Source organism: Chiloscyllium plagiosum, unplaced genomic scaffold, assembly GCF_037043375.1.
Source record: "Chiloscyllium plagiosum isolate Xiang-an unplaced genomic scaffold, Cpla_swu_hap1 HiC_scaffold_9, whole genome shotgun sequence".
Lineage (NCBI taxonomy): Eukaryota > Metazoa > Chordata > Chondrichthyes > Orectolobiformes > Hemiscylliidae > Chiloscyllium > Chiloscyllium plagiosum.
In genome coordinates, this window is record NW_028270147.1 from 105,571,869 (window position 1) to 105,584,708 (window position 12,840).

The 12,840-nt window shown below is 44.9% G+C and overlaps 1 pseudogene; it reads left to right on the forward strand.

Annotated features, from left to right (window-relative positions):
- Positions 1–12,840, forward strand: part of LOC148149223 (centrosome-associated protein 350-like) — a 758,453-nt pseudogene that overhangs the window by 670,433 nt on the left and 75,180 nt on the right.

Genomic DNA, 12,840 nt, shown 5'->3' on the forward strand with positions numbered 1-12,840 from the left:
TACTGCCTGTAGGTATCGCACTGAGTGTGTGTGTCACTCTGTGCTGCCTGTAGGTGTCGCTAAGGCATTTGTCTCTGAGTGATAGACAGAGAATGGGCTTTGTGATGGGTATTGAAGTTGAGGCTTTAATCTTCCCAAATCTCAGATGAAAAACAATTCAGTCTTTATTAAAATTCACACGACACCAGGTTAGAGTCAAACAGGCTTCTTTGGAAGTACAGGCTTTCGGAGCGCTGCTCCTTCATCAGTGGGGCTGGATCATTGGACACAGAATTTATACTAAATTGAGATGGTAGCTGAGAAAGGTGAGAGTGTATTCTCAGTAAGGGAGGGATTTCAGAGGCAGTGCACACTGTGTTCCCTAATGTGTTGCCCGATTACAAGGGGATATTCTGGAGCTGGGGTCATTGCAGTAGTGGCTGCCTGCCCGCCAACACTGACTAGCCATAGTCATATTTCAATTGTCAATTAGCCCTAAACTAGATGCAGCAATATTACGTTACAGGGAGGGGAGTTGTCTGAACAAGAGAGGTTGAATTCTTGAATTCCAAGAGGGTTGCAGTGGATTAATGAAGCGTGCTGCCACCATGAAAGTGCCACCTTCTCTCCCCCTGCCTCAGCTGTAGTGACCCTCAGGTTAATCACACTGTCAGTCGTCTCTGTCTGTAATGAGTGGGACTATGTTTCTCTGGGATGATGACCACGTTCCTGGGTGATGGACGGAAGGCCAACCTCTCCCAAAGGCAGCACAAGCTGGATTGAAGGGGCATCAAGAGTAAGCATGGGGAGATTGAGGGTGACAGAAGGAGGGGGTTGGTTGGCAGGTTGTTATTCAGAGTCAGGTACCAGAGTATCAGTACTTCTGACTCTCCCCTTTTAATTTTTTTGTGGTGCAGCTGGTCTAGGGACAGTCCCCTTCCTCTCAGACACAATCAAGGAGGAGAGTCCTTGCACACACACACTGGTCCAGCTCCCTTAGAGCCAGCTCTCAGAGTGAACAGGATATCAGAACACTCTTGTTTTTTTTTGCTTAACCCCACACTACTGCTTGACTGCAGTAAGTATTTATTTTTCCCCGGCACCCATGTAATCTTCTGTCTATTTTGTTTTTATTTAACCCCCACACTAACGCCTAACTGCGGTAGTGCTTATTTTTTCCCCAGCACCCATGGTGTGTGTGTGCAGGTTGAGACATAGTAGAGACACAAGGTGCACAAATCTTTATTCAATTTCCACCACCTGGAAGATAGGAAAACACCCGAGTGGCCAGTGAACACTCCCCTTTTTATTTATTTTTTTCTTTTTCTTTTTTTAGTAAAACACCCGAGTGGCCAGTGACAAGCAGTGCCCTTAACATTGCTGTTTTTTTTTGTTTGTGTGATCAACCCTCCTGTTTATATTCTTTTTTCTTACACTTTTTTTTCTCCTTTTAACCCCCACACTACTGCCTAACTGCGGTAGTGCTTATTTTTTGCCCCACCACCCATGGTGTGTGTGTGTAGGTGTGAGACACAGTGAGAGACATAAGGTGCATGAATCTTTATTCAATTTCCACCACCTGGAAGATAGGAAAACACCCGAGTGGCCAGTGAACCCTCCCCTTTTTAATCTGTCAGCCAGGGCTCCCTGATTGGACAAGGCTAACAGCCCCTGTCCGGGAATTCATATTTTGTCAAAAGGAATAAAACATTTATTGAACAAGGAGCTCAAGAGGTAAACAACATGAGACAAAATGAATGGTTTGAAGGATTTCACTACAAACATCACAAATGAGATTTGGGAAATAATGTTTTCACTCAGCGGGTGGTGGGAATCTGGAATGGACTGTCACAGAATCCCAACAGTGTGGAAACAGGCCATTTGGCCCAACAAGTCCACAGCGACCCTCCGAAGAGAGACTCACCTAGACCCATTCCCCAAACTAAGGCACCTAACCGACACATTCCTGAAAACTATGGCAATTGTAACATGGCCAATTCAGTCTAACCTGCACATCTTTGGATTGTGGGAGGAAACTGGAGCACACCGAGGAAACCCACACCAACACAGAGAGAATGTGCAAACTCCACACAAACAGCCACCTGGGGCTGGAATTGAACCTGGTGCCTGATGCTGTGAGACAGCAGTGCTAACCACTGAGCCACCACGTCACCCATACAAAAAGCCCAAAGAGTTGAGCTTTTGTTAAGTTCCGTGAGCCTGATGTGATACAAACTATAAACACACAACCCTCTGTCAGGGAAGGTAGTGGATGCTGGAAACCTCACAATCTTTAAATATCATAACATTCAAGGATTTGGGATAAGTGCAGGAAATTGGAATTAGAGTGCCTTTAGTGGTAGTTATGTCAGTGTAGGCTCAATTGGCCAAAGGACCTTTTCTGCGCTGAATCAATCTACGCTCCATGCTGAGAGGGCAGTGCAGGTTAATGGTGACTAGATGAGGCAGTCACAAGATGGCAAATACATGATCTAAGCTCAGAGAAAATGGCTCAAGTTTCAGTGAAGCCCAAGTAGGTGCTTGGAAGGAGGTCAAGGCTAATGGAGACAAGGTCAATGGAGACTGAGCGAGGGCACAAGGTGCTGGCTGGGATCTCCAGGGGTTGTAGTGAGGCATGTGGGGACAAGAGGGGAGTGTGGAGGGAGGGAGTGCAGTTCCAGTTGAAATACGACCTTTGCCAGCAGCAACATGGCCTTCAGCACCAGAGGGTGTCCCTGACTGTGTCAGGCTCACTGGCTGCTCTCTTTGTGATTCCACACAGCCACCAATTGGTCACCACACAAAGTCTTGCTCATGTCTACACTACCGTCTACACCACCATCTACACCCACTGTCTACACCACTGTCTGCATCCTCCATCTACACCTCCCATCTTTCTGCTGTTGTAAGATTGTATCCAATGATTCCATTGAGATTACTGCAACAGAAACCTGAATTTTAGAACTGGCAAAGATTGTCTTATAACCCTGACCTTCAAAGTCTGTCTTCCACAATGGGCTGATTAATATTAATTACTGAATGCCATTTGAGTTCTGTGTTGGCAGGCCTGACGTATAAGGAGAGGTTGAGTTGGTGGGGATTGTGTTCATTGGAGTTTAGAAGAATGAAGGAAGGGAATCTTGGAGAAAGCTGTAAAATTGGAACTGGACGAGACAAGTTAGATGGAGGAAGGATGTTCCCAATGGTGGGGAAGTCCAGAACCAGGCTCATAGTTTAAGGTTAAGGGGTAAACCCTATAGGACAGAGATGAGGAAAAATGTTTTCACCTAGAGAGTGGTGAGCCTGTGGAATTCTCTGTCACAGAAAGTGGTTGAGGCCAAAACATTATGTTTTCAAGGAGGTAGAGATAGCTCTTGTGGCTAAAGATTCAAGCCATATGGGCTAGGGAGGGATTACAGTATAGTGCTCAATGATCAGCCATGACCATAGATAGATTCTTGATGACTGAAGGGATGAAACATTATCAGAGAATGTAGAGTTGAGGTTAAAATCAGATCAACCATAATCTTATTGAATGGGGGGGAGCGGGTTCAAAGGGCCGAGTGGTCTACTTTAGTTCCTTGCCCATTTATTGCCTCGTACACTTTCACACGATCAGAGAATGTTGTTTATATTTTCCACCTGCAGGTTAAGCTGCTTGTACAATATGCTTCATCTGCGCAGTGTATTCTCCTGCTTTTCACCAGGACATGTTAAAGATAATGGTCCCATAATCAATCCATTAACTCTGTGAGTTGATTTATTTAAAACAAAAAAACATGTTACAAGTCATGAAGCAGATATTACAGCAAGCAATAATGTTCGGCATGTTGGCTCAGTGGTTAGCACTGCTGTCTCACAGCACCAGGGACCTGGGTTCAATACCAGCCTCAGGTGATTGTCTGTGTGGAGTTTGCACATTCTCCCTGTGACAGTGTGGGTTTCCTCTGGGTGCTCTGGTTTCCTGCTATGGTGCAAAGATGTGCAGGTTGGGAGAATTGGCCAAGCTAAATTATCCATGGTGTTCAGGGATGTGTGGGTTAGGTGCAGTAGTCAGGGAAAATGTAAAGTAATGAGGTGAGGGAGTGTGATGCACTTGGAAGATTTGGTCTGGACATGTTGGGCCAGGTGGCATGTTTCCACACTGTAGGGATTCTGTGAATTGATCTCGGTGTGTGCAGCTTGCAGGCTCACAGATGACTAACTGGTAGGTAGAGTGCAACACTGTACATACACAGAGGTGGATTTTCTTAAAGGCAATATGTTCACACACCACACAGCCACTGAACATCAAGGGGAGATTGTTACATTCTCTTTTGTTGGAGACAGTCATTGCCTGGCAGTTGTGTGGCACAAATGTAACCTTATTCATGGTTCAAGCCTTCAGCTCTGGTAATAAAATGCTTTGGAACCTCCTCAGGTGACAAAAGGTGCCATACATTTGGGTGCACGATGGCTCAGTGGTTAGCACTGCTGCCTCACAGCGCCAGGGACCCACCTCAGGCAGGTCTGTGTGGAGTCTGCACATTCTCACTGAGTCTGTGTGGGTTTCTGTCAGGTGGTCTGGTTTCCTCCCACAGTCCAAAGATCTGCAGGCTGGATAAATTGGCCATACTAAATTGCCCATAGTGTCCAGGGATGTGCACGCTAGGTGGATTAGCCATTGGAAAATACAGGGATAGAATAGGTGGCTGGGTGGAATGCCCTTCGGAGGGGCAGTATGAACTCGATGGGATGAATGGCCTACTTCCACATTATAGGGATTCTATGATACAAATTTAAGTTCCTGCTTTCCATTCTAGCCCTGAAGCATGCATGTGGTTCTGTCTCATATCCACTCAAGAGATGGCAACCCTTTGAAGACAGGAGCAGCCTCTATTCTTTTGGAAAGTACTTCTTCCACTCTGTGTCCTTCACAGCCTTGTAGACAGCAACAATGAGATCGGGAAATAACCCAAAGCTATAATCTGCCGCACTCTTCATTAAACTGTGGAACCTGAAAAGTACAATTAATGTCCAAGTCAATGAAGATATTTCTCAGCAATCCCTAAATGCTGAGTTTTTGTACTCAGCAGGCCCCAGGAGTCAAACTAACTGAGTAGATCATTGCTCTGAATTGCTTATAAATGTCACCTTCACATTTCTGGAGGCTTTGATCAAAAAGGTTGCTTATTCCTCTCCAATATACAGCTTAAAATCAGCTCCAACTCCCAACCATCCAGCTGAGAGCAGAGCCCTGTACAAACTGGAACCTGGTCAGTGGGAGCACTGTCACTTCTGTCTCAGAAGCTTTGTCTATTTAAACCAGAGACTTAGTCAGAGAGTCATTCGGCACGGAAATAGACCCTTTGGTTCAACTCATCCATGCCAATCAGTTATCCGAAATTAATCTAGTCCCATTTGCCAGGAATTGACCCATATCCCTCTAATCCCTTCCAATTCATATACACATCCAGGTGCCTTTTAAATGTTGTAATTGTACCAGCCTCCACCACTTCCTCTGGCAGCTTATTCCATACACGTACCACCCTCCGCATGAAAACGTTGCTCCTTAGATCCCTACCAAATCCTTCCTCTCTCACCTTAAACCTATGCCCTCTAGTTTTGGACTCACATACCCCGGGCAAAAGATCTTGACTCTTCACCTTATCTATATCACTCAAGATTTTATAAACCTCTATAAAGTCATCCCTCAGCCTCCAATGCTCCAGGGAAAATAGCCCCAGTCTATTCAGCCTCTCCCTGTAGCTCAAAACCTCCAACCCTGGCAACATCCTTGCAAGGTCATGAGAGGGCACCAGCAATCAGGATGTTGGTTTGAAGTGTGTGTACTTCAATGCCAGGAGCATCCGGAATAAGGTGGGTGAACTTGTAGCATGGGTTGGTATCTGGGATTTCATTGTTGTGGCCATTTCAGAGATATGGTTAGAGGACTTTGTTGCAGGTTCCAGGATTGAGATGTTTCAGCAAGAACAGAGAAGATGGTAACAGAGGGAGGGGTGAGGCATTGTTAATTAAGGGTAGTATTTCAGCAGCTGAGATAACATGTGAGGACACATCCACTGAGGTAGTTTGGGCTGAGATTAGAAACAGGAAAGGAGAGGTCACCCTGTTTGGAACTTTCTGTAGGCCTCCGAATTGATCCAGGGATATAGAGGAAAGGATGGCAAAGATGATTCTCAATAGGAGTGACTGTAACAGTGTAGTTGTTATGGGAGACTTTAACTTCCCCAATATTGACTGGGAGTACTATAGTTCAAGTAGTTTAGATGGGTCAGTTTTTGTTCAATGTGTGGAGGAGAGTTTCCTGACACAGTATGTAGACAGGCCAACAAGAGGCAATGGCATATTGGCCAGGTGTTAGATTTGGAGGTAGGTGAACATTTTGGAGATAGTGACCACAATTTGGTTATGTTTACAATAGCATTGGGCAGTGATAGGTATATACTGCAGGGAAAGATGTATAACTGGGGGAAAGGCAATTATGATGTGATTAGGTAAGATTTAGGATGCATCAGATGGGGAAGGAAACTGCAGGGGGTGGACACACTTGAAATGTGGAGCTTATTCAAGGAAAGTTACTGTGGGTCCATGATAAGTATATACTTATCAGGCAGGGAGGTAGTTGTTGAGAGAGGAAGCCATGGTTTTCTAAAGAAGTTGAAGCTCTTGTCAAGAGGAAGAAGGCGGTTTATGTGAGGATGAGGCATGAAGGCTCAGTTAGGGGGCTTGAGAGTTATAGGTTAGCCAGAAAAGATGGAAAAAGAGGGCTAAGAAGAGCCAGGGAGAAACATGAGAAATTGTTGGTGGATAGGGTCAAGGAAAACCCTAAGGCCTTCTATAGGTACATCAGGAATAAAAGAATGACTAGATTAGGGCCAATCAAAGATAGGAGTGGAAAGTTGTGTGAGGAATCTGAAGATATGAGGAAGTGCTTAATGAATACTTTTTGTCAGTATTCTCATTGGAAAAGGGCAATGCTAGTGAGAATACTGAGTTATAGGCTACTAGATTAGACGGGATTGTGGTTGATAACGAGGTGGTTTTAGCAATTTGAAAACAGATAAGACCCTTGGGCCTGATGGAATTTATCCTTGGATTCTCTGGGAAGTCAGGAGGAGATTGCAGAGCCTTTGTCTTTGATCTTTATGTCATTATTGTCAAAAGGAATAATGCCAGAATTTTGGAAGAAAACAAACGTTGTTCCCTTGTTTAAGAAGGGGAGTCGAGACAACTCTGGCAATTATAGGCCAGTGAACCTTACTTTGGTTGTAGGTAAGGTGTTGGAAAAGATTATGAGAGATAGGATTTATAATCATCTGGAAAGGAATAATTTGATTAGAGATAGTCAATACGGTTTTGTGAAGGGTAGGTCATGCCTAACTAACCTTATTGAGCTCTTCGACAAGGTGACAAAAATGGTGAACTAAGGTAAAGTGGTTGATGTGGTGTATATGGACTTCAGTAAGGCATTTGATAAAGTTCCACATGGTAGGCTATTGCACAAAATACAGAACTTCGGGATTGAAGGTGATTTAGCGAATTGGATCAGGAATTAGCTAGCTGAAAGAAGACAGAGGGTGGTGGTTGATGGGAAATGTTCATTCTGGAGCTCAGTTACCAGCGGAATGCTGCAAGGATCTGTTTTGGGCCACTGGTGTTTGTCATTTTTATAAATGGTGTGGACATGGGCGCAGAAGGATGGGTTAGTAAATTTGCGGATGACACTAAGGTAGGCAGAGTTGTAGATAGTGCCGAAAGATGTTATGGGTTGCAGAGGGACATAGATAAGATGCAGAGCTGGGCTGATAAGTGGCAAATGAGTTTAATGCAGAAAAGTGTGAGGTAGTTCACTTTGGAAGAAATAACAGGAATGCAGAGTACTGGGCTAATGGTAAAATTCTTGGCAGTATATATAAACAGAGAGATCTCGGTGTCCAGGTGCATAAATCCCTGAAGGTTGCCAGCCAGGTTGAAGGCATATGGTGTGTTGGTATTTATTGGGAGGGGGATTGAATTTCGGAGCCACAAGATCATGCTTCAGCTGTACAATACATTGGTACGGCCACACCTGGAGTATTGCGTACAGTTCTGCTCACCGCATTATAGGAAGGATGTGGAAGCTTTGGAAAGGGTTCAGAGGAGATTTACTAGGATGTTGCTTGGTATGGAAGGAAGGTCTTACAAGGAAAGGCTGAGGGAACTGAGGCTATTTTCAATGGAGAGAAGAAGGCTAATTTGCCGTCCCAAAATGCAAAGCCTGTCATTTATCTAAATAAACTCCATCTCTCACTCCTCGTCCATTGGCCCAACTGATCAAGCATTGATCGTATATTATAGACCTGAGCATCAATAAGGCATTGGTGCGACCATACTTGGGCATTGTCTCTCCTTATTTGAGGAAGGATGTGGGGGCACTGGAGGCTGTTCAGAGGATGTTCCCCAGACTGATTCCAGGGATGAAAGGGCTGTACTACTATGGAGCAGTTAAATAGCTTGGGCTTGTACTCGCTGGAGTTCAAAAGAATGAAGGAGGGATCTGATTGAGGGATAGAAAATGGGAAAGGGGATTGAGAAGGTGGATGTTGAATAGATGCTCCCCCTTGCGGGACAGTCTGGAACAAGAGGTTATCGATATAGAGTGAGAGGAGGTCGGTTCAAAACTGAGCTGAGGAGAAACTACATCTCCCAGAGGGTTGTGAATCTGTGAAACTCAATGCCCCAGAGTGCAGTGGAGGCAGAATCAATCCACAGGTTCAAGAAAGATGTGTTTCTGATGGAAAGTGAGATAAAGAGCGATAGGGAGCAGGCAGGAGAATGGAGATGAGACCAGGATAAGATCAGTCACAGTCATGTTAAATGGCAGAGTGGGGTCGAAGGGGTGAATTGCTTCCTCCCGCTCCTAATTCCTATGTTGAGCACACAGTCAAGGCTGAGACTGTAAAACTGAGGGATCTGTTGTCTTTCAGGTGAGATACAAAACAGAGGTCCTGCCACAATATATCGAAATGTACTATCTCCCCCAGAGACAAGTGCTGGCATTTGAATTCAAATCACAAAGCAAGCCTCATTAATGGTGACCACAATAATGATCCCTGATTGCTGTCCAGCCTCAGCCTTACCCAGTCTGGACTTCATGTGACTCCAGCCCCACAGCAAGGCCACAGCAAGGCCAGCAGTTCAAGGGCAATTAGTCTTGGGTAACAAATGCTGATCTATGCCAGTGACACCCACCTCCCAGAAAACAGAACGCAACAGAAATTGCTGTCAGCCAAAATTGTCAGATCAGACTCTCAATGAGATGGGGAGATGGTTAAAGATGAATTCAACTCAGTATGGAACAGGTCCCCACTTGTTAACACATCGTCACTGACAAAATAAATGGAAGAACACAGAAAACTAAAGACGAGAACACTCGAATGTGGGAATATCAGTGAGAATTCAGGAAACTGAAGGAAGATATGAAGAACTGCAAAGGAAGACAAAAAGGAAGCAAGAGTTACAAAAAAGTGATTGAGAGAGAGACCTGTAAGGGTCACAAGAATAACACAAATATTTCACACGAAAATTAGAAAATCAAGGGGGCTCCAGTGTAATCAGAACCCTTTAAAAACAAACTGGGAATTCCACGAATGAAACTAAGGGACTGGCCGATATGTACAATAATTAGTTGTGTCAGTTTTCACAGTCAAAGAACGGGATAATGCAGCTTCCATTCCAGGGAGGTTAATAATGAATGGAATTCACAAAACTTGATACGTGCCAGAAAACAGCATTGGAGAGTGAGCAGCTCTAAAGGCTGACAGATCTTCAGGACCTCAGGGGTTTAAAGGAGGGGGGTGGGGGGTGGGGAAGAAGTTTCAGAAGCTTTTCCCATCAGGTTCCAAAGCAGCAACCATTCCTTTAGTTTGGAAAATGTCTTGCTGTAACTCCATGGGTTCAAGAAAAATGAGAGAGGAAACCGAGGAAATTATATACTGGTCAATCTAACATCTCTTTTGAAGGTTTCATTGGAATCTATAATTAACAGTCAAGAGAATGAACATGTAGAGAATTGGAAATAGCCCACATAGATTTGTGATGGGTAGATTCTAACTAACAAACCAAATGCATGAACTAAAATAGTTGATGCATATAGACTTATCAACTTTCAGAATTGATGATAATTTTCACTAATCAGTCTGCTGACCAAAGTTAAAACCCACGGAATTGAAGATGAATGTTTGACTTGGTTCGGAGGCTGGTTTAGTGACAGACAACAGAGAAAGAAAGTGACGAGTGGTGTTCCATGAGGATTCTGTGGCGAGGCCTTAACTAATTACTGTATGTATTAATGAGAATCATAGTTCCACATTGACACAAAGGCTGATGGAATAGGAAGCAGTGCAGATGGTCTTTTTGTTTAAAACTCACTCCGAGCACATGGGTGTTGCTGTCTTGGCCAGCATTTATTACATATTCTGAGTTTCCCTTGAGAATCATGGAATCATTATACAGAGTGGAAGCAGGCCATTCAGCCCATCAAGTTCACACCAACCCACCAAAGAGCATCCCATCTGGACCGACCCCATCCCTGTAATGCTACATTTCCCTTGGCTAACCCACCCAGCCTGCACATCCCTCGACACTACGTGCAATTTAGCATGGCTAATCCATCTAACTGACACATCTATGGACTGTGTGGAGGAAACCCACACAGACATGGGGAAAATGTGGAAACTTCACACAGACAGTTGTCCCAGGGTGGAATTGAACCCAGGTCCCTGGCACTGTGACATAGCAGCACTATCCACTGAGCCACAATCCTGCCCTTTGCAAGGTGGTGGTGAGCTGCCTTCTTGAACTACTGCTGTCCATGTGCCGTAGATAAACCTATAATGCCCAGAGGGAGGGAAATCCAGGATTTTGACCCAGCAACACTGAAGGAACAGTAATATATTTTCAAATCAGGATGTATCTGCTGCTCTTGTCCTTCGAGATGGAAATGGTTGTGGATTTGGAAGGTGCTGTCTCAGGAGATTTGGTGGATTTCTGCAGCCCACCTTGTAGATGGTGCACACGGCTGCTACTGAACATCAGTGGTGGAGGGAGTCGATGTTTGTCGATGTGGTGCCAATCAAGCAGGCTGCTTTGTACTGGATGATATCAAGCTTCTTGACTCTTTTTGGAGCTGCACCCTCCAGGCATGTGGGGAGTAACCCATCACAGTCCTATCCAAATCTTGACTGATCTTTTCTTCATTCATTTACAGGATTGGGCATCACTTGGTACACCAGCATTTATTACTCAGAATCAAATGGGGAGGCACTGTGGCTGGCATTGCTGCTTCACAGCACACGGACCTGGATTCGATTCCACCCTTGAGCAACTGACTGTGTGGCATTTGCACATTCTCCCTGTGTCTGCCTGGGTTCCCTCCAGGTGATCTGGTTTCCTCCCACTGTTCAAAAATGTGCAGGTCGGGTGGAATGGCCATGGGAAATGCAAGGTTATAGGGGAGTGAGTTTGGGTGGGATGCTCTTTGGAGAGGCGGTACGGGCTGAATGGCCTGTTTCCACATTGTAGGGATTCTTATGAATTTCTTCACTCAGAGGATTTTGAATCTTTGGGATACTCATCCCCAGAGAGTTGTTGATACTTAGGCATTTGAATAAATTCAAGATGGAGATCATCCACATGTGGGGAGGCAATGGCCTAGTGGTATCATCACGAGATTCTTAATCCAGAGAGCCCAGTAATGTTCTGGGGGACCTGGGTTCAAATCCTGGCAAGGCACAGAGTGGAATTTAAATTGAAAAGAAAACTCTGGAATTCAGAGTCTAATGATGACCATTGTTGGAGGAGAACCCCATCGGGCCCACTAACGTACTTTAGATTGTTGTCCTTGCCCAAACTAACCAACATATCACTCCAGACCCACAGCAACGTAGAATCATTGAATCCCTACTGTGTGGAAGAAGACCATTCAGCCCATCAAGTCCAAGCAGCATCTCACCCCCCTCTCCTATTCTTGTAACCCTACACTTCCCATGGCTAATCCACCTAACCTGTGGATCTTTGGACTGAGAGCAAACTGCGGCACTCAGAGGAAACCCACACAGACACAGGGAGAATATGCAAACTCCACACAGATAGACGCCTGAGGGTGGAATCGAACCCAGGTCCCTCGTGCTGTAAAGCAGTGGTGCTAGCCACTGTGCCACCCATTCCTCATCTCTGAGATAAATATCAATCCCTTATTCCCAGACTGTGACTCTGCTTTAGAATCCCCAGGTTGGGGCACATCCTTCCAAAATCTCCCCTGTCAGGGCCCTGGATAATTTGAAATGTTTCAGTGAAATCTCCTCCAACCTTCTAAATTCCAGGGATGAGATCTGCAATCTCCTCCTGGCTTCCCAGAAGGTCCAAGGATAAATCCCATTCCTGACCCAGTCCCCTCTCTCAATCATTAGACAATCCCCTCAACCCATCACATGAACTGTTGCTGGGTTTGATCATCTCAGTAAGAGTTTCAAGACGGGAAGGAGAAAGAAAGACTCTTTCCGCTTTGAATCGATGCTAAAAACTGAAAAAGCAGGAAACTGCATTTCAGGAGGTCACTGGTGGTGTCTTTATATTCTTTACTCTTGCCTTGTCTCTTGTTCATGTCATTGAGGAGAACGGAGTTAACCTCAAAGGAAATGAACAGCAGAGTTTATTTTCACCGTTCATTAAATTCACCTTGCTTGCTCCTCTGAGAATCTGAAGAAGGGGTGAGGCTCTGAAAGCTTGTGTTTTCTAATAAACGTGTTGGACTATAACCTGGTGTCGTGTGATTTTTGACCTTGTCCTCTGATCACATTCAGGTTATTTCCATAGGCA